The sequence below is a fragment of the Siphateles boraxobius genome, unplaced genomic scaffold, assembly GCF_051911475.1.
Source record: "Siphateles boraxobius isolate OS27281-9 unplaced genomic scaffold, OSU_SipBor_1 25, whole genome shotgun sequence".
NCBI lineage: Eukaryota > Metazoa > Chordata > Actinopteri > Cypriniformes > Leuciscidae > Siphateles > Siphateles boraxobius.
In genome coordinates, this window is record NW_027508866.1 from 28,651,970 (window position 1) to 28,674,737 (window position 22,768).

Genomic DNA, 22,768 nt, shown 5'->3' on the forward strand with positions numbered 1-22,768 from the left:
TCCTGAAGCCCCATCACTCACCTGTTCCAGTCCCCTCTACAGATCTAGCACAAGATGAAAATCCTCCGGTACTCCCCATTGAAACAGAATCCATCTTCGCTGTAAGAGAGATCCTGGACTCCCGACGTCGGGGTGGTCTACTCGAGTATCTGGTTGACTGGGAAAATTATGGACCGGAAGAGAGGTGTTGGATACCTCGTAAGGACATCCTTGATCCCATGCTACTCACTGCCTTCCACGAACAACACCCTGACAAACCTGCTCCTCGACCTCGAGGTAGACCCCCACGACGTCGGGGTCCTAGGTCCGCTGGCGTGGACGCTGGAGGAGTGGGTAGTGTCAGGAATCAATCAGATTCATTCCCATCCACCACTCAAAGGTCACTCTCCCCGGAATATTAACCAGTCACACCTGTTCACAATCAGTCACCTCGTTACCCAGCCCTATAAAACACTCACGCACACCCCAGTCATTGTCAAGCCTCCAACAGGAGAAGACCGTTACCCACGATTTCGCGAAGTTTCCAAGTCTGCCAACGAAGATCCATCACGTAACTATACTCACCCCTGAATATACTCACCTTTGTCTCCCTGTCTTGCTGTCTCCAGTATTCCAGTCTGGTTCCCTGTTTCCCGAGTCCTGCCATTTGAATCCAAGTGCTCCACGTGTCCACCGAGATCTCCCTGTTCCTCCCTGGATCTGAAACAGAAAAGTATTCGTATCACTGGACATTGTCTACCCACGTCCAACTCTCTGAAGAAGGGTCTGCTCACCTGGGATCCTCTGCACGACGTGATCGTCAACGCACCTGCACATGAACTTTGTCTCTGCACATATATCACTGTAAATAAACTCAAGTTTGCTTTCACTTACCTCCGCCTCTGTGCCTGTATCCTGACAGCTACTGTATGGCGGACTTGACTTTTAACATCAGAAAGAGCCCATAAGAAGGATACGAAGCAATTTTGAACCTTTTGAGGAGCCTTTTTCACCAAAAAAAAAAAGTTCAATTGGCCCCTATACGGGCTATTGTCTGGCGGACTTGACTACAACATCAGAAAGAGCCCATAAGAAGGATACAAAGCTCTTTTGAACCTTTTGAGGAGCCTTTTTGACCAGAAAAAAAAGTTCAAACGGCTCCGATAAGGGCTACTGTCTGGCGGACTTGACTTATAACATCAGAAAGAGCCCATAAGAAGGATACGAAGCTCTTTTGAACCTTTCGAGGAGCCTTTTTGACCAGAAAAAAAAGTTCAAACGGCCCGATATAGGCTACTGTCTGGCGGAATTAACTTTTTACACTTTAGAAAGAATCCATAAGAAGGATACAAAGCTCTTTTGAACCTTTTGAGGAGCCTTTTTGACCAGAAAAAAAAGTTCAAACGGCCCGATATAGGCTACTGTATGGCGGACTTGACTTTTAACATCAGAAAGAGCCCATAAGAAGGATACAAAGCTCTTTTGAACCTTTTGAGGAGCCTTTTTGACCAGAAAAAAAGTTTAAACGGCCCGATATGGACTACTGTCTGGCGGACTTGACTTTTAACATCAGAAAAAAACATAAGAAGGATACAAAGCTGTTTTAAACCTTTTGAGGAGACTTTTTGACCAGAAAAAAAGTTCAAACGGCCTGATCAGACTAGTGTCTGGCGGACTTGACTTTTTACACTTTAGATAGAGCCCATTAGAAGGATACAAAGCTATTTTGAACCTTTTGAGGAGCCTTTTTGACAAAAAAATTTTTTGCAAACGGCCTGATATTGCATATTGCCTGGCTGACTTGACTTTTAACTACAGAAAGAGCTCATAAGTAGGATAACGAATCTCTTTTGAACCTTTTGAGGATCCGTTTTGACCAGAATAAAAAGTTCAAACGGCCCGATATGGGCTACTGTCTGGCGGACTTGACTTTTAACATCAGAAAAAAACATAAGAAGGATACAAAGCTGTTTAAAACCTTTTGAGGAGACTTTTTGACCAGAAAAAAAGTTCAAACGGCCTGATCGGACTAGTGTCTGGCGGACTTGACTTTTTACACTTTAGATAGAGCCCATTAGAAGGATACGAAGCTATTTTGAACCTTTTGAGGAGCCTTTTTCACCAAAAAAAAAAGTTCAAGTGGCCCCTATACGGGCTATTGTCTGGCGGACTTGACTACAACATCAGAAAGAGCCCATAAGAAGGATACGAAGCTCTTTTGAACCTTTCGAGGAGCCTTTTTGACCAGAAAAAAAAGTTCAAACGGCCCGATATAGGCTACTGTCTGGCGGAATTAACTTTTTACACTTTAGAAAGAATCCATAAGAAGGATACAAAGCTCTTTTGAACCTTTTGAGGAGCCTTTTTGACCAGAAAAAAAAGTTCAAACGGCCCGATATAGGCTACTGTATGGCGGACTTGACTTTTAACATCAGAAAGAGCCCATAAGAAGGATACAAAGCTCTTTTGAACCTTTTGAGGAGCCTTTTTGACCAGAAAAAAAGTTTAAACGGCCCGATATGGGCTACTGTCTGGTGGACTTGACTTTTCTCACTTTAGAAAGAGCCCAAAAGAAGGATACGAAGCTCTTCTGAACCTTATGAGGAGCCTTTTTGACCAGAAAAAAAAGTTCAAACAGCCCGATATGGGCTATTTTCTGGCGGACTTGCCTTTTTTCACTTTAGAAAGAGCCCATGAGAAGGATACGAAGCTCTTCTGAACCTTTTGAGGAGCCTTTTTGACCAGAAAAAAAAGTTAAAATTGCCCGATATGGGATACTGTCTGGCGTACTTGACTTTTTACACTTTAGAAAGAGCCCATAAGAAGGATAAGAAGCTCTTCTGAACCTTTTGAGGAGCCATTTTGACCAGAAGAAAAAGTTAAAACGGCCCCAATACGGGCTACTGTCTGGCAGACTTGACTTTTTACACTTTAGAAAGAGCCCATAAGAAGAATACAAAGCTCTTTTGAACCTTTTGAGGAGCCTTTTTGACCAGAAAAAAAAGTTTAAAGGGCCTGATATGGACTGCTGTCTGGCGGACTTGACTTTTAACATCAGAAAGAGCCCATAAGAAGGATACGAAGCTCTTTTGAACCTTTTGAGGAGCCTTTATGACCAGAAAAAAAGTACAAAATGCCCGATATGGCCTACTTTCTGGCGGACTTGACTTTTAACATCAGAAAGAGCCCATAAGAAGGATAAGAAGCTCTTTTGAGCCTTTTGAGGAGCCGTTTTGACCAGAAAAAAAAGTTCAAACGGCCCGATATGGGCTACTTTCTGGCGGACTTGATTTTTAACATCAGAAAGAGCCCATAAGAAGGATACAAAGCTCTTTTGAACCTTTTGAGGAGCCTTTTTTACCAGAAAAAAAAGTTAAAATTGCCCGATAAGGGATACTGTCTGGCGTACTTGACTTTTTACACTTTAGAAAGAGCCCATAAGAAGGAGAAGAAGCTATTTTGAACCTTTTGAGGAGTCTTTTTGACCAGAAAAAAAAGTTCAAACGGCCAGATATGGGCTACTGTCTGGCGGACTTGACTTTTAACATCATAAAGTGCCCATAGGAAGGATACATAGCTCTTTTGAACCTTTTGAGGAGCCTTTTTGACCAGAAAAAAAGTTCTCACGGCCCAATATGGACTACTCTCTGGCAGACTTGACTTTTTAAACTTTAGAAACAACCCATAAGAAGGATAAGAAGCTCTTTTGAACCTTTTGAGGAGCCTTTTTGTCCAGAAAAAAAGTTCAAACGGTCCGATATGGGCTACTTTCTGGCGGATTTGACTTTTAACATCAGAAAGAACCCATGAGAAGGATACAAAGCTCTTTTGAACCTTTTGAGGAGCCTTTTTGACCAGAAAAAAAGTTCAAACGGCCCCGATAAGGGCTACTGTCTGGCGGACTTGACTTTCAACATCAGAAAGAGCCCATAAGAAGGATACAAAGCTCTTTTGAACCTTTTGAGGAGCCTTTTTGACCAGAAAAAAAGTTCAAACGGCTCCGATAAGGGCTACTGTCTGGCGGACTTGACTTTTAACATCAGAAAGAGCCCTTGAGAAGGACACGATGCTCTTTTGAACCTTTCGAGGAGCCTTTTTGACCAGAAAAAAAAGTTCAAACGGCCCGATATAGGCTACTGTCTGGCGGAATTGACTTTTTACACTTTAGATAGAATCCATAAGAAGGATACAAAGCTCTTTTGAACCTTTTGAGGAGCCTTTTTGACCAGAAAAAAAAGTTTAAACGGCCCGATATAGGCTACTGTATGGCGGACTTGACTTTTAACATCAGAAAGAGCCCATAAGAAGGATACAAAGCTCTTTTGAACCTTTTGAGGAGCCTTTTTGACCAGAAAAACAGTTTAAACGGCCCGATATGGGCTACTGTCTGGAGGACTTGACTTTTTGCACTTTAGAAAGAGCCCAAAAGAAGGATACGAAGCTCTTTTGAACCTTTTGAGGAGCCTTTTTGACCAGAAAAAAAAGTTCAAACATCCCCGATAAGGGCTACTGTCTGGCGGACTTGAGTTTTAACATCAGAAAGAGCCCATAAGAAGGATACGAAGCACTTTTGAACCTTTTGAGGAGCCTTTTTGACCATAAAAAAAAGTTCAAACGGCCCCTATACGGGCTACTGTCTGGCGGACTTGACTTTTGACATCAGAAAGAGCCCTTAGTAAGGATACAAAGCTCTTCTGAACCTTTTGAGGAGCCTTTTTGACCAGGAAAGTAAGTTCAAACGGCCCGGATACCGGCTACTGTCTGGCGGACTTGACTTTTAACATCAGAAAGAGCCCATAAGAAGGATACAAAGCTCTTATGAACCTTTTGAGGAGCCATTTTGACCAGAAGAAAAAGTTCAAACGGCCCCAATACGGGCTACTGTCTGGCAGACTTGACTTTTTACATCATAAAGTGCCCATAAGAAGGTTACATAGCTCTTTTGAACCTTTTGAGGAGCCTTTTTGACCAGAAAAAAAGTTCTCACGGCCCAATATGGACTACTCTCTGGCAGACTTGACTTTTTAAACTTTAGAAACAACCCATAAGAAGGATACAAAGCTCTTTTGAACCTTTTGAGGAGCCTTTTTGTCCAGAAAAAAAGTTCAAACGGTCCGATATGGGCTACTTTCTGGCGGATTTGACTTTTAACATCAGAAAGAACCCATGAGAAGGATACAAAGCTCTTTTGAACCTTTTGAGGAGGATTTTTGACCAGAAAAAAAGTTCAAACGGCCCCGATAAGGGCTACTGTCTGGCGGACTTGACTTTCAACATCAGAAAGAGCCCATAAGAAGGATACAAAGCTCTTTTGAACCTTTCGAGGAGCCTTTTTGACCAGAAAAAAAGTTCAAACATCCCCGATAAGGGCTACTGTCTGGCGGACTTGAGTTTTAACATCAGAAAGGGCCCATAAGAAGGATACGAAGCACTTTTGAACCTTTTGAGGAGCCTTTTTGACCAGAAAAAAAAGTTCAAACGGCCCGATATAGGCTACTGTCTGGCGAAATTGACTTTTTACACTTTAGAAAGAATCCATAAGAAGGATACAAAGCTCTTTTGAACCTTTTGAGGAGCCTTTTTGACCAGAAAAAAAAGTTCAAACGGCCCGATATAGGCTACTGTCTGGCGGAATTGACTTTTTACACTTTAGAAAGAATCCATAAGAAGGATACAAAGCTCTTTTGAACCTTTTGAGGAGCCTTTTTGACCAGAAAAAAAAGTTCAAACGGCCCGATATAGGCTACTGTATGGCGAACTTGACTTTTAACATCAGAAAGAGCCCATAAGAAGGATACAAAGCTCTTTTGAACCTTTTGAGGAGCCTTTTTGACCAGAAAAAAAGTTTAAACGGCCCGATATGGGCTACTGTCTGGCGGACTTGACTTTTTGCACTTTAGAAAGAGCCCAAAAGAAGGATACAAAGCTCTTTTGAACCTTTTGAGGAGCCTTTTTGACCAGAAAAAAAAGTTCAAACGTCCCCGATAAGGGCTACTGTCTGGCGGACTTGACTTTTAACATCAGAAAGAGCCCATAAGAAGGATACGAAGCTCTTCTGAACCTTTTGAGGAGCCATTTTGACCAGAAAAAAAGTTAAAACGGCCCCAATACGGGCTACTGTCTGGCGGACTTGATTTTTAACATCAGAAAGAGCCCATAAGAAGGATACAAAGCTCTTTTGACCCTTTTGAGGAGCCTTTTTTACCAGAAAAAAAAGTTAAAATTGCCCGATATGGGATACTGTCTGGCGTACTTGACTTTTTACACTTTAGAAAGAGCACATAAGAAGGAGAAGAAGCTATTTTGAACCTTTTGAGGAGTCTTTTTGACCAGAAAAAAAAGTTCAAACGGCCAGATATGGGCTACTGTCTGGCGGACTTGACTTTTAACATCATAAAGTGCCCATAAGAAGGATACATAGCTCTTTTGAACCTTTTGAGGAGCCTTTTTGACCAGAAAAAAAGTTCTCACGGCCCAATATGGACTACTCTCTGGCAGACTTGACTTTTTAAACTTTAGAAAAAACCCATAAGAAGGATACAAAGCTCTTTTGAACCTTTTGAGGAGCCTTTTTGTCCAGAAAAAAAGTTCAAACGGTCCGATAAGGGCTACTTTCTGGCGGATTTGAACCTTTTGAGGAGGATTTTTGACCAGAAAAAAAGTTCAAACGGCCCGATATAGGCTACTGTCTGGCGAAATTGACTTTTTACACTTTAGAAAGAATCCATAAGAAGGATACAAAGCTCTTTTGAACCTTTTGAGGAGCCTTTTTGACCAGAAAAAAAAGTTCAAACGGCCCGATATAGGCTACTGTCTGGCGGAATTGACTTTTTACACTTTAGAAAGAATCCATAAGAAGGATACAAAGCTCTTTTGAACCTTTTGAGGAGCCTTTTTGACCAGAAAAAAAAGTTCAAACGGCCCGATATAGGCTACTGTATGGCGAACTTGACTTTTAACATCAGAAAGAGCCCATAAGAAGGATACAAAGCTCTTTTGAACCTTTTGAGGAGCCTTTTTGACCAGAAAAAAAGTTTAAACGGCCCGATATGGGCTACTGTCTGGCGGACTTGACTTTTTGCACTTTAGAAAGAGCCCAAAAGAAGGATACAAAGCTCTTTTGAACCTTTTGAGGAGCCTTTTTGACCAGAAAAAAAGTTCAAACATCCCCGATAAGGGCTACTGTCTGGCGGACTTGAGTTTTAACATCAGAAAGGGCCCATAAGAAGGATACGAAGCACTTTTGAACCTTTTGAGCAGCCTTTTTGAACGTAAAAAAAAGTTTAAACGGCCCCTATAGGGGCTACTGTCTGGCGGACTTGACTTTTAACATCAGAAAGAGCCCTTAATAAGGATAGAAAGCTCTTCTGAACCTTTTGAGGAGCCTTTTTGACCAGGAAAGTAAGTTCAAACGGCCCAAATAAAGGCTACTGTCTGGCGGACTTGACTTTTAACATCAGAAAGAGCCCATAAGAAGGATACGAAGCTCTTCTGAACCTTTTGATGAGCCATTTTGACCAGAAGAAAAAGTTAAAACGGCCCCAATACGGGCTACTGTCTGGCAGACTTGACTTTTTACACTTTAGAAAGAGCCCATAAGAAGAATACAAAGCTCTTTTGAACCTTTTGAGGAGCCTTTTTGACCAGAAAAAAAAGTTTAACGGCCTCATATGGACTGCTGTCTGGCGGACTTGACTTTTAACATCAGAAAGAGCCCATAAGAAGGATACGAAGCTCTTTTGAACCTTTTGAGGAGCCTTTATGACCAGAAAAAAAGTACAAAATGCCCGATATGGCCTACTTTCTGGCGGACTTGACTTTTAACATCAGAAAGAGCCCATAAGAAGGATAAGAAGCTCTTTTGAGCCTTTTGAGGAGCCGTTTTGACCAGAAAAAAAAGTTCAAACGGCCCGATATGGGCTACTTTCTGGCGGACTTGATTTTTAACATCAGAAAGAGCCCATAAGAAGGATACAAAGCTCTTTTGAACCTTTTGAGGAGCCTTTTTTACCAGAAAAAAAAGTTAAAATTGCCCGATAAGGGATACTGTCTGGCGTACTTGACTTTTTACACTTTAGAAAGAGCCCATAAGAAGGAGAAGAAGCTATTTTGAACCTTTTGAGGAGTCTTTTTGACCAGAAAAAAAAGTTCAAACGGCCAGATATGGGCTACTGTCTGGCGGACTTGACTTTTAACATCATAAAGTGCCCATAGGAAGGATACATAGCTCTTTTGAACCTTTTGAGGAGCCTTTTTGACCAGAAAAAAAGTTCTCACGGCCCAATATGGACTACTCTCTGGCAGACTTGACTTTTTAAACTTTAGAAACAACCCATAAGAAGGATAAGAAGCTCTTTTGAACCTTTTGAGGAGCCTTTTTGTCCAGAAAAAAAGTTCAAACGGTCCGATATGGGCTACTTTCTGGCGGATTTGACTTTTAACATCAGAAAGAACCCATGAGAAGGATACAAAGCTCTTTTGAACCTTTTGAGGAGCCTTTTTGACCAGAAAAAAAGTTCAAACGGCCCCGATAAGGGCTACTGTCTGGCGGACTTGACTTTCAACATCAGAAAGAGCCCATAAGAAGGATACAAAGCTCTTTTGAACCTTTTGAGGAGCCTTTTTGACCAGAAAAAAAGTTCAAACGGCTCCGATAAGGGCTACTGTCTGGCGGACTTGACTTTTAACATCAGAAAGAGCCCTTAAGAAGGACACGATGCTCTTTTGAACCTTTCGAGGAGCCTTTTTGACCAGAAAAAAAAGTTCAAACGGCCCGATATAGGCTACTGTCTGGCGGAATTGACTTTTTACACTTTAGATAGAATCCATAAGAAGGATACAAAGCTCTTTTGAACCTTTTGAGGAGCCTTTTTGACCAGAAAAAAAAGTTTAAACGGCCCGATATAGGCTACTGTATGGCGGACTTGACTTTTAACATCAGAAAGAGCCCATAAGAAGGATACAAAGCTCTTTTGAACCTTTTGAGGAGCCTTTTTGACCAGAAAAACAGTTTAAACGGCCCGATATGGGCTACTGTCTGGAGGACTTGACTTTTTGCACTATAGAAAGAGCACAAAAGAAGGATACGAAGCTCTTTTGAACCTTTTGAGGAGCCTTTTTGACCAGAAAAAAAAGTTCAAACATCCCCGATAAGGGCTACTGTCTGGCGGACTTGAGTTTTAACATCAGAAAGAGCACAAAAGAAGGATACGAAGCTCTTTTGAACCTTTTGAGGAGCCTTTTTGACCAGAAAAAAAAGTTCAAACATCCCCGATAAGGGCTACTGTCTGGCGGACTTGAGTTTTAACATCAGAAAGAGCCCATAAGAAGGATACAAAGCTCTTCTGAACCTTTTGAGGAGCCTTTTTGACCAGGAAAGTAAGTTCAAACTGCCCGGATACCGGCTACTGTCTGGCGGACTTGACTTTTAACATCAGAAAGAGCCCATAAGAAGGATACAAAGCTCTTATGAACCTTTTGAGGAGCCATTTTGACCAGAAGAAAAAGTTAAAACGGCCCCAATACGGGCTACTGTCTGGCAGACTTGACTTTTTACATCATAAAGTGCCCATAAGAAGGATACATAGCTCTTTTGAACCTTTTGAGGAGCCTTTTTGACCAGAAAAAAAGTTCTCACGGCCCAATATGGACTACTCTCTGGCAGACTTGACTTTTTAAACTTTAGAAACAACCCATAAGAAGGATACAAAGCTCTTTTGAACCTTTTGAGGAGCCTTTTTGTCCAGAAAAAAAGTTCAAACGGTCCGATATGGGCTACTTTCTGGCGGATTTGACTTTTAACATCAGAAAGAACCCATGAGAAGGATACAAAGCTCTTTTGAACCTTTTGAGGAGGATTTTTGACCAGAAAAAAAGTTCAAACGGCCCCGATAAGGGCTACTGTCTGGCGGACTTGACTTTCAACATCAGAAAGAGCCCATAAGAAGGATACAAAGCTCTTTTGAACCTTTCGAGGAGCCTTTTTGACCAGAAAAAAAGTTCAAACATCCCCGATAAGGGCTACTGTCTGGCGGACTTGAGTTTTAACATCAGAAAGGGCCCATAAGAAGGATACGAAGCACTTTTGAACCTTTTGAGGAGCCTTTTTGACCAGAAAAAAAAGTTCAAACGGCCCGATATAGGCTACTGTCTGGCGAAATTGACTTTTTACACTTTAGAAAGAATCCATAAGAAGGATACAAAGCTCTTTTGAACCTTTTGAGGAGCCTTTTTGACCAGAAAAAAAAGTTCAAACGGCCCGATATAGGCTACTGTCTGGCGGAATTGACTTTTTACACTTTAGAAAGAATCCATAAGAAGGATACAAAGCTCTTTTGAACCTTTTGAGGAGCCTTTTTGACCAGAAAAAAAAGTTCAAACGGCCCGATATAGGCTACTGTATGGCGAACTTGACTTTTAACATCAGAAAGAGCCCATAAGAAGGATACAAAGCTCTTTTGAACCTTTTGCGGAACCTTTTTGACCAGAAAAAAAGTTTAAACGGCCCGATAGGGGCTACTGTCTGGCGGACTTGACTTTTTGCACTTTAGAAAGAGCCCAAAAGAAGGATACAAAGCTCTTTTGAACCTTTTGAGGAGCCTTTTTGACCAGAAAAAAAGTTCAAACATCCCCGATAAGGGCTACTGTCTGGCGGACTTGAGTTTTAACATCAGAAAGGGCCCATAAGAATGATACTAAGCACTTTTGAACCTTTTGAGCAGCCTTTTTGAACGTAAAAAAAAAGTTTAAACGGCCCCTATAGGGGCTACTGTCTGGCGGACTTGACTTTTAACATCAGAAAGAGCCCTTAATAAGGATACAAAAATCTTCTGAACCTTTTGAGGAGCCTTTTTGACCAGGAAAGTAAGTTCAAACGGCCCAAATAAAGGCTACTGTCTGGCGGACTTGACTTTTAACTTCAGAAAGAGCCCATAAGAAGGATACGAAGCTCTTCTGAACCTTTTGATGAGCCATTTTGACCAGAAGAAAAAGTTAAAACGGCCCCAATACGGGCTACTGTCTGGCAGACTTGACTTTTTACACTTTAGAAAGAGCCCATAAGAAGAATACAAAGCTCTTTTGAACCTTTTGAGGAGCCTTTTTGACCAGAAAAAAAAGTTTAAACGGCCTGATATGGACTGCTGTCTGGCGGACTTGACTTTTAACATCAGAAAGAGCCCATAAGAAGGATACGAAGCTCTTTTGAACCTTTTGAGGAGCCTTTATGACCAGAAAAAAAGTACAAAATGCCCGATATGGCCTACTTTCTGGCGGACTTGACTTTTAACATCAGAAAGAGCCCATAAGAAGGATAAGAAGCTCTTTTGAGCCTTTTGAGGAGCCGTTTTGACCAGAAAAAAAAGTTCAAACGGCCCGATATGGGCTACTTTCTGGCGGACCTGATTTTTAACATCAGAAAGAGCCCATAAGAAGGATACAAAGCTCTTTTGAACCTTTTGAGGAGCCTTTTTTACCAGAAAAAAAAAGTTAAAATTGCCCGATAAGGGATACTGTCTGGCGTACTTGACTTTTTACACTTTAGAAAGAGCCCATAAGAAGGAGAAGAAGCTATTTTAAACCTTTTGAGGAGTCTTTTTGACCAGAAAAAAAAGTTCAAACGGCCAGATATGGGCTACTGTCTGGCGGACTTGACTTTTAACATCATAAAGTACCCATAGGAAGGATACATAGCTCTTTTGAACCTTTTGAGGAGCCTTTTTGACCAGAAAAAAAGTTCTCACGGCCCAATATGGACTACTCTCTGGCAGACTTGACTTTTTAAACTTTAGAAACAACCCATAAGAAGGATAAGAAGCTCTTTTGAACCTTTTGAGGAGCCTTTTTGTCCAGAAAAAAAGTTCAAACGGTCCGATATGGGCTACTTTCTGGCGGATTTGACTTTTAACATCAGAAAGAACCCATGAGAAGGATACAAAGCTCTTTTGAACCTTTTGAGGAGCCTTTTTGACCAGAAAAAAAGTTCAAACGGCCCCGATAAGGGCTAGCTGTCTGGCGGACTTGACTTTCAACATCAGAAAGAGCCCATAAGAAGGATACAAAGCTCTTTTGAACCTTTTGAGGAGCCTTTTTGACCAGAAAAACAGTTTAAACGGCCCGATATGGGCTACTGTCTGGAGGACTTGACTTTTTGCACTTTAGAAAGAGCCCAAAAGAAGGATACGAAGCTCTTTTGAACCTTTTGAGGAGCCTTTTTGACCAGAAAAAAAAGTTCAAACATCCCCGATAAGGGCTACTGTCTGGCGGACTTGAGTTTTAACATCAGAAAGAGCCCATAAGAAGGATACGAAGCACTTTTGAACCTTTTGAGGAGCCTTTTTGACCATAAAAAAAAGTTCAAACGGCCCCTATACGGGCTACTGTCTGGCGGACTTGACTTTTGACATCAGAAAGAGCCCTTAGTAAGGATACAAAGGTCTTCTGAACCTTTTGAGGAGCCTTTTTGACCAGGAAAGTAAGTTCAAACGGCCCGGATACCGGCTACTGTCTGGCGGACTTGACTTTTAACATCAGAAAGAGCCCATAAGAAGGATACGAAGCTCTTCAGAACCTTTTGATGAGCCATTTTGACCAGAAGAAAAAGTTAAAACGGCCCCAATACGGGCTACTGTCTGACAGACTTGACTTTTTACACTTTAGAAAGAGCCCATAAGAAGAATACAAAGCTCTTTTGAACCTTTTGAGGAGCCTTTTTGACCAGAAAAAAAAGTTTAAACGGCCTGATATGGACTGCTGTCTGGCGGACTTGACTTTTAACATCAGAAAGAGCCCATAAGAAGGATACGAAGCTCTTTTGAACCTTTTGAGGAGCCTTTATGACCAGAAAAAAAGTACAAAATGCCCGATGTGGCCTACTTTCTGGCGGACTTGACTTTTAACATCAGAAAGAGCCCATAAGAAGGATAAGAAGCTCTTTTGAGCCTTTTGAGGAGCCGTTTTGACCAGAAAAAAAAGTTAAAACGGCCCGATATGGGCTACTTTCTGGCGGACTTGATTTTTAACATCAGAAAGAGCCCATAAGAAGGATACAAAGCTCTTTTGAACCTTTTGAGGAGCCTTTTTTACCAGAAAAAAAAGTTAAAATTGCCCGATAAGGGATACTGTCCGGCGTACTTGACTTTTTACACTTTAGAAAGAGCCCATAAGAAGGAGAAGAAGCTATTTTGAACCTTTTGAGGAGTCTTTTTGACCAGAAAAAAAAGTTCAAACGGCCAGATATGGGCTACTGTCTGGCGGACTTGACTTTTAACATCATAAAGTGCCCATAGGAAGGATACATAGCTCTTTTGAACCTTTTGAGGAGCCTTTTTGACCAGAAAAAAAGTTCTCACGGCCCAATATGGACTACTCTCTGGCAGACTTGACTTTTTAAACTTTAGAAACAACCCATAAGAAGGATAAGAAGCTCTTTTGAACCTTTTGAGGAGCCTTTTTTGTCCAGAAAAAAAGTTCAAACGGTCCGATATGGGCTACTTTCTGGCGGATTTGACTTTTAACATCAGAAAGAACCCATGAGAAGGATACAAAGCTCTTTTGAACCTTTTGAGGAGCCTTTTTGACCAGAAAAAAAGTTCAAACGGCCCCGATAAGGGCTACTGTCTGGCGGACTTGACTTTCAACATCAGAAAGAGCCCATAAGAAGGATACAAAGCTCTTTTGAACCTTTTGAGGAGCCTTTTTGACCAGAAAAAAAGTTCAAACGGCTCCGATAAGGGCTACTGTCTGGCGGACTTGACTTTTAACATCAGAAAGAGCCCTTAAGAAGGACACGATGCTCTTTTGAACCTTTCGAGGAGCCTTTTTGACCAGAAAAAAAAGTTCAAACGGCCCGATATAGGCTACTGTCTGGCGGAATTGACTTTTTACACTTTAGATAGAATCCATAAGAAGGATACAAAGCTCTTTTGAACCTTTTGAGGAGCCTTTTTGACCAGAAAAAAAAGTTTAAACGGCCCGATATAGGCTACTGTATGGCGGACTTGACTTTTAACATCAGAAAGAGCCCATAAGAAGGATACAAAGCTCTTTTGAACCTTTTGAGGAGCCTTTTTGACCAGAAAAAAAGTTTAAACGGCCCGATATGGGCTACTGTCTGGAGGACTTGACTTTTTGCACTTTAGAAAGAGCCCAAAAGAAGGATACAAAGCTCTTTTGAACCTTTTGAGGAGCCTTTTTGACCAGAAAAAAAAGTTCAAACATCCCCGATAAGGGCTACTGTCTGGCGGACTTGAGTTTTAACATCAGAAAGAGCCCATAAGAAGGATACGAAGCACTTTTGAACCTTTTGAGGAGCCTTTTTGACCATAAAAAAAAGTTCAAACGGCCCCTATACGGGCTACTGTCTGGCGGACTTGACTTTTGACATCAGAAAGAGCCCTTAGTAAGGATACAAAGCTCTTTTGAACCTTTTGAGGAGCCTTTTTGACCAGGAAAGTAAGTTCAAACGGCCCGGATACCGGCTACTGTCTGGCGGACTTGACTTTTAACATCAGAAAGAGCCCATAAGAAGGATACAAAGCTCTTATGAACCTTTTGAGGAGCCATTTTGACCAGAAGAAAAAGTTAAAACGGCCCCAATACGGGCTACTGTCTGGCAGACTTGACTTTTTACATCATAAAGTGCCCATAAGAAGGATACATAGCTCTTTTGAACCTTTTGAGGAGCCTTTTTGACCAGAAAAAAAGTTCTCACGGCCCAATATGGACTACTCTCTGGCAGACTTGACTTTTTAAACTTTAGAAACAACCCATAAGAAGGATACAAAGCTCTTTTGAACCTTTTGAGGAGCCTTTTTGTCCAGAAAAAAAGTTCAAACGGTCCGATATGGGCTACTTTCTGGCGGATTTGACTTTTAACATCAGAAAGAACCCATGAGAAGGATACAAAGCTCTTTTGAACCTTTTGAGGAGGATTTTTGACCAGAAAAAAAGTTCAAACGGCCCCGATAAGGGCTACTGTCTGGCGGACTTGACTTTCAACATCAGAAAGAGCCCATAAGAAGGATACAAAGCTCTTTTGAACCTTTCGAGGAGCCTTTTTGACCAGAAAAAAAGTTCAAACATCCCCGATAAGGGCTACTGTCTGGCGGACTTGAGTTTTAACATCAGAAAGGGCCCATAAGAAGGATACGAAGCACTTTTGAACCTTTTGAGGAGCCTTTTTGACCAGAAAAAAAGTTCTCACGGCCCAATATGGACTACTCTCTGGCAGACTTGACTTTTTAAACTTTAGAAACAACCCATAAGAAGGATAAGAAGCTCTTTTGAACCTTTTGAGGAGCCTTTTTGTCCAGAAAAAAAGTTCAAACGGTCCGATATGGGCTACTTTCTGGCGGATTTGACTTTTAACATCAGAAAGAACCCATGAGAAGGATACAAAGCTCTTTTGAACCTTTTGAGGAGCCTTTTTGACCAGAAAAAAAGTTCAAACGGCCCCGATAAGGGCTACTGTCTGGCGGACTTGACTTTCAACATCAGAAAGAGCCCATAAGAAGGATACAAAGCTCTTTTGAACCTTTTGAGGAGCCTTTTTGACCAGAAAAAAAGTTCAAACGGCTCCGATAAGGGCTACTGTCTGGCGGACTTGACTTTTAACATCAGAAAGAGCCCTTGAGAAGGACACGATGCTCTTTTGAACCTTTCGAGGAGCCTTTTTGACCAGAAAAAAAAGTTCAAACGGCCCGATATAGGCTACTGTCTGGCGGAATTGACTTTTTACACTTTAGATAGAATCCATAAGAAGGATACAAAGCTCTTTTGAACCTTTTGAGGAGCCTTTTTGACCAGAAAAAAAAGTTTAAACGGCCCGATATAGGCTACTGTATGGCGGACTTGACTTTTAACATCAGAAAGAGCCCATAAGAAGGATACAAAGCTCTTTTGAACCTTTTGAGGAGCCTTTTTGACCAGAAAAACAGTTTAAACGGCCCGATATGGGCTACTGTCTGGAGGACTTGACTTTTTGCACTTTAGAAAGAGCCCAAAAGAAGGATACGAAGCTCTTTTGAACCTTTTGAGGAGCCTTTTTGACCAGAAAAAAAAGTTCAAACATCCCCGATAAGGGCTACTGTCTGGCGGACTTGAGTTTTAACATCAGAAAGAGCCCATAAGAAGGATACGAAGCACTTTTGAACCTTTTGAGGAGCCTTTTTGACCATAAAAAAAAGTTCAAACGGCCCCTATACGGGCTACTGTCTGGCGGACTTGACTTTTGACATCAGAAAGAGCCCTTAGTAAGGATACAAAGCTCTTCTGAACCTTTTGAGGAGCCTTTTTGACCAGGAAAGTAAGTTCAAACGGCCCGGATACCGGCTACTGTCTGGCGGACTTGACTTTTAACATCAGAAAGAGCCCATAAGAAGGATACAAAGCTCTTATGAACCTTTTGAGGAGCCATTTTGACCAGAAGAAAAAGTTAAAACGGCCCCAATACGGGCTACTGTCTGGCAGACTTGACTTTTTACATCATAAAGTGCCCATAAGAAGGTTACATAGCTCTTTTGAACCTTTTGAGGAGCCTTTTTGACCAGAAAAAAAGTTCTCACGGCCCAATATGGACTACTCTCTGGCAGACTTGACTTTTTAAACTTTAGAAACAACCCATAAGAAGGATACAAAGCTCTTTTGAACCTTTTGAGGAGCCTTTTTGTCCAGAAAAAAAGTTCAAACGGTCCGATATGGGCTACTTTCTGGCGGATTTGACTTTTAACATCAGAAAGAACCCATGAGAAGGATACAAAGCTCTTTTGAACCTTTTGAGGAGGATTTTTGACCAGAAAAAAAGTTCAAACGGCCCCGATAAGGGCTACTGTCTGGCGGACTTGACTTTCAACATCAGAAAGAGCCCATAAGAAGGATACAAAGCTCTTTTGAACCTTTCGAGGAGCCTTTTTGACCAGAAAAAAAGTTCAAACATCCCCGATAAGGGCTACTGTCTGGCGGACTTGAGTTTTAACATCAGAAAGGGCCCATAAGAAGGATACGAAGCACTTTTGAACCTTTTGAGGAGCCTTTTTGACCAGAAAAAAAAGTTCAAACGGCCCGATATAGGCTACTGTCTGGCGAAATTGACTTTTTACACTTTAGAAAGAATCCATAAGAAGGATACAAAGCTCTTTTGAACCTTTTGAGGAGCCTTTTTGACCAGAAAAAAAAGTTCAAACGGCCCGATATAGGCTACTGTCTGGCGGAATTGACTTTTTACACTTTAGAAAGAATCCATAAGAAGGATACAAAGCTCTTTTGAACCTTTTGAGGAGCCTTTTTGACCAGAAAAAAAAGTTCAAACGGCCCGATATAGGCTACTGTATGGCGAACTTGACTTTTAACATCAGAAAGAGCCCATAAGAAGGATACAAAGCTCTTTTGAACCTTTTGAGGAGCCTTTTTGACCAGAAAAAAAGTTTAAACGGCCCGATATGGGCTACTGTCTGGCGGACTTGACTTTTTGCACTTTAGAAAGAGCCCAAAAGAAGGATACAAAGCTCTTTTGAACCTTTTGAGGAGCCTTTTTGACCAGAAAAAAAAGTTCAAACTTCCCCGATAAGGGCTACTGTCTGGCGGACTTGACTTTTAACATCAGAAAGAGCCCATAAGAAGGATACGAAGCTCTTCTGAACCTTTTGAGGAGCCATTTTGACCAGAAAAAAAGTTAAAACGGCCCCAATACGGGCTACTGTCTGGCGGACTTGATTTTTAACATCAGAAAGAGCCCATAAGAAGGATACAAAGCTCTTTTGACCCTTTTGAGGAGCCTTTTTTACCAGAAAAAAAAGTTAAAATTGCCCGATATGGGATACTGTCTGGCGTACTTGACTTTTTACACTTTAGAAAGAGCACATAAGAAGGAGAAGAAGCTATTTTGAACCTTTTGAGGAGTCTTTTTGACCAGAAAAAAAAGTTCAAACGGCCAGATATGGGCTACTGTCTGGCGGACTTGACTTTTAACATCATAAAGTGCCCATAAGAAGGATACATAGCTCTTTTGAACCTTTTGAGGAGCCTTTTTGACCAGAAAAAAAGTTCTCACGGCCCAATATGGACTACTCTCTGGCAGACTTGACTTTTTAAACTTTAGAAAAAACCCATAAGAAGGATACAAAGCTCTTTTGAACCTTTTGAGGAGCCTTTTTGTCCAGAAAAAAAGTTCAAACGGTCCGATAAGGGCTACTTTCTGGCGGATTTGAACCTTTTGAGGAGGATTTTTGACCAGAAAAAAAGTTCAAACGGCCCGATATAGGCTACTGTCTGGCGAAATTGACTTTTTACACTTTAGAAAGAATCCATAAGAAGGATACAAAGCTCTTTTGAACCTTTTGAGGAGCCTTTTTGACCAGAAAAAAAAGTTCAAACGGCCCGATATAGGCTACTGTCTGGCGGAATTGACTTTTTACACTTTAGAAAGAATCCATAAGAAGGATACAAAGCTCTTTTGAACCTTTTGAGGAGCCTTTTTGACCAGAAAAAAAAGTTCAAACGGCCCGATATAGGCTACTGTATGGCGAACTTGACTTTTAACATCAGAAAGAGCCCATAAGAAGGATACAAAGCTCTTTTGAACCTTTTGAGGAGCCTTTTTGACCAGAAAAAAAGTTTAAACGGCCCGATATGGGCTACTGTCTGGCGGACTTGACTTTTTGCACTTTAGAAAGAGCCCAAAAGAAGGATACAAAGCTCTTTTGAACCTTTTGAGGAGCCTTTTTGACCAGAAAAAAAGTTCAAACATCCCCGATAAGGGCTACTGTCTGGCGGACTTGAGTTTTAACATCAGAAAGGGCCCATAAGAAGGATACGAAGCACTTTTGAACCTTTTGAGCAGCCTTTTTGAACGTAAAAAAAAGTTTAAACGGCCCCTATAGGGGCTACTGTCTGGCGGACTTGACTTTTAACATCAGAAAGAGCCCTTAATAAGGATAGAAAGCTCTTCTGAACCTTTTGAGGAGCCTTTTTGACCAGGAAAGTAAGTTCAAACGGCCCAAATAAAGGCTACTGTCTGGCGGACTTGACTTTTAACATCAGAAAGAGCCCATAAGAAGGATACGAAGCTCTTCTGAACCTTTTGATGAGCCATTTTGACCAGAAGAAAAAGTTAAAACGGCCCCAATACGGGCTACTGTCTGGCAGACTTGACTTTTTACACTTTAGAAAGAGCCCATAAGAAGAATACAAAGCTCTTTTGAACCTTTTGAGGAGCCTTTTTGACCAGAAAAAAAAGTTTAACGGCCTCATATGGACTGCTGTCTGGCGGACTTGACTTTTAACATCAGAAAGAGCCCATAAGAAGGATACGAAGCTCTTTTGAACCTTTTGAGGAGCCTTTATGACCAGAAAAAAAGTACAAAATGCCCGATATGGCCTACTTTCTGGCGGACTTGACTTTTAACATCAGAAAGAGCCCATAAGAAGGATAAGAAGCTCTTTTGAGCCTTTTGAGGAGCCGTTTTGACCAGAAAAAAAAGTTCAAACGGCCCGATATGGGCTACTTTCTGGCGGACTTGATTTTTAACATCAGAAAGAGCCCATAAGAAGGATACAAAGCTCTTTTGAACCTTTTGAGGAGCCTTTTTTACCAGAAAAAAAAGTTAAAATTGCCCGATAAGGGATACTGTCTGGCGTACTTGACTTTTTACACTTTAGAAAGAGCCCATAAGAAGGAGAAGAAGCTATTTTGAACCTTTTGAGGAGTCTTTTTGACCAGAAAAAAAAGTTCAAACGGCCAGATATGGGCTACTGTCTGGCGGACTTGACTTTTAACATCATAAAGTGCCCATAGGAAGGATACATAGCTCTTTTGAACCTTTTGAGGAGCCTTTTTGACCAGAAAAAAAGTTCTCACGGCCCAATATGGACTACTCTCTGGCAGACTTGACTTTTTAAACTTTAGAAACAACCCATAAGAAGGATAAGAAGCTCTTTTGAACCTTTTGAGGAGCCTTTTTGTCCAGAAAAAAAGTTCAAACGGTCCAATATGGGCTACTTTCTGGCGGATTTGACTTTTAACATCAGAAAGAACCCATGAGAAGGATACAAAGCTCTTTTGAACCTTTTGAGGAGCCTTTTTGACCAGAAAAAAAGTTCAAACGGCCCCGATAAGGGCTACTGTCTGGCGGACTTGACTTTCAACATCAGAAAGAGCCCATAAGAAGGATACAAAGCTCTTTTGAACCTTTTGAGGAGCCTTTTTGACCAGAAAAAAAGTTCAAACGGCTCCGATAAGGGCTACTGTCTGGCGGACTTGACTTTTAACATCAGAAAGAGCCCTTAAGAAGGACACGATGCTCTTTTGAACCTTTCGAGGAGCCTTTTTGACCAGAAAAAAAAGTTCAAACGGCCCGATATAGGCTACTGTCTGGCGGAATTGACTTTTTACACTTTAGATAGAATCCATAAGAAGGATACAAAGCTCTTTTGAACCTTTTGAGGAGCCTTTTTGACCAGAAAAAAAAGTTTAAACGGCCCGATATAGGCTACTGTATGGCGGACTTGACTTTTAACATCAGAAAGAGCCCATAAGAAGGATACAAAGCTCTTTTGAACCTTTTGAGGAGCCTTTTTGACCAGAAAAACAGTTTAAACGGCCCGATATGGGCTACTGTCTGGAGGACTTGACTTTTTGCACTATAGAAAGAGCACAAAAGAAGGATACGAAGCTCTTTTGAACCTTTTGAGGAGCCTTTTTGACCAGAAAAAAAAGTTCAAACATCCCCGATAAGGGCTACTGTCTGGCGGACTTGAGTTTTAACATCAGAAAGAGCCCATAAGAAGGATAAGAAGCACTTTTGAACCTTTTGAGGAGCCTTTTTGACCATAAAAAAAAGTTCAAACGGCCCGGATACAGGCTACTGTCTGGCGGACTTGACTTTTGACATCAGAAAGAGCCCTTAGTAAGGATACAAAGCTCTTCTGAACCTTTTGAGGAGCCTTTTTGACCAGGAAAGTAAGTTCAAACGGCCCGGATACCGGCTACTGTCTGGCGGACTTGACTTTTAACATCAGAAAGAGCCCATAAGAAGGATACAAAGCTCTTATGAACCTTTTGAGGAGCCATTTTGACCAGAAGAAAAAGTTAAAACGGCCCCAATACGGGCTACTGTCTGGCAGACTTGACTTTTTACATCATAAAGTGCCCATAAGAAGGATACATAGCTCTTTTGAACCTTTTGAGGAGCCTTTTTGACCAGAAAAAAAGTTCTCACGGCCCAATATGGACTACTCTCTGGCAGACTTGACTTTTTAAACTTTAGAAACAACCCATAAGAAGGATACAAAGCTCTTTTGAACCTTTTGAGGAGCCTTTTTGTCCAGAAAAAAAGTTCAAACGGTCCGATATGGGCTACTTTCTGGCGGATTTGACTTTTAACATCAGAAAGAACCCATGAGAAGGATACAAAGCTCTTTTGAACCTTTTGAGGAGGATTTTTGACCAGAAAAAAAGTTCAAACGGCCCCGATAAGGGCTACTGTCTGGCGGACTTGACTTTCAACATCAGAAAGAGCCCATAAGAAGGATACAAAGCTCTTTTGAACCTTTCGAGGAGCCTTTTTGACCAGAAAAAAAGTTCAAACATCCCCGATAAGGGCTACTGTCTGGCGGACTTGAGTTTTAACATCAGAAAGGGCCCATAAGAAGGATACGAAGCACTTTTGAACCTTTTGAGGAGCCTTTTTGACCAGAAAAAAAAGTTCAAACGGCCCGATATAGGCTACTGTCTGGCGAAATTGACTTTTTACACTTTAGAAAGAATCCATAAGAAGGATACAAAGCTCTTTTGAACCTTTTGAGGAGCCTTTTTGACCAGAAAAAAAAGTTCAAACGGCCCGATATAGGCTACTGTCTGGCGGAATTGACTTTTTACACTTTAGAAAGAATCCATAAGAAGGATACAAAGCTCTTTTGAACCTTTTGAGGAGCCTTTTTGACCAGAAAAAAAAGTTCAAACGGCCCGATATAGGCTACTGTATGGCGAACTTGACTTTTAACATCAGAAAGAGCCCATAAGAAGGATACAAAGCTCTTTTGAACCTTTTGCGGAACCTTTTTGACCAGAAAAAAAGTTTAAACGGCCCGATATGGGCTACTGTCTGGCGGACTTGACTTTTTGCACTTTAGAAAGAGCCCAAAAGAAGGATACAAAGCTCTTTTGAACCTTTTGAGGAGCCTTTTTGACCAGAAAAAAAGTTCAAACATCCCCGATAAGGGCTACTGTCTGGCGGACTTGAGTTTTAACATCAGAAAGGGCCCATAAGAATGATACTAAGCACTTTTGAACCTTTTGAGCAGCCTTTTTGAACGTAAAAAAAAAGTTTAAACGGCCCCTATAGGGGCTACTGTCTGGCGGACTTGACTTTTAACATCAGAAAGAGCCCTTAATAAGGATACAAAAATCTTCTGAACCTTTTGAGGAGCCTTTTTGACCAGGAAAGTAAGTTCAAACGGCCCAAATAAAGGCTACTGTCTGGCGGACTTGACTTTTAACATCAGAAAGAGCCCATAAGAAGGATACGAAGCTCTTCTGAACCTTTTGATGAGCCATTTTGACCAGAAGAAAAAGTTAAAACGGCCCCAATACGGGCTACTGTCTGGCAGACTTGACTTTTTACACTTTAGAAAGAGCCCATAAGAAGAATACAAAGCTCTTTTGAACCTTTTGAGGAGCCTTTTTGACCAGAAAAAAAAGTTTAAACGGCCTGATATGGACTGCTGTCTGGCGGATTTGACTTTTAACATCAGAAAGAGCCCATAAGAAGGATACGAAGCTCTTTTGAACCTTTTG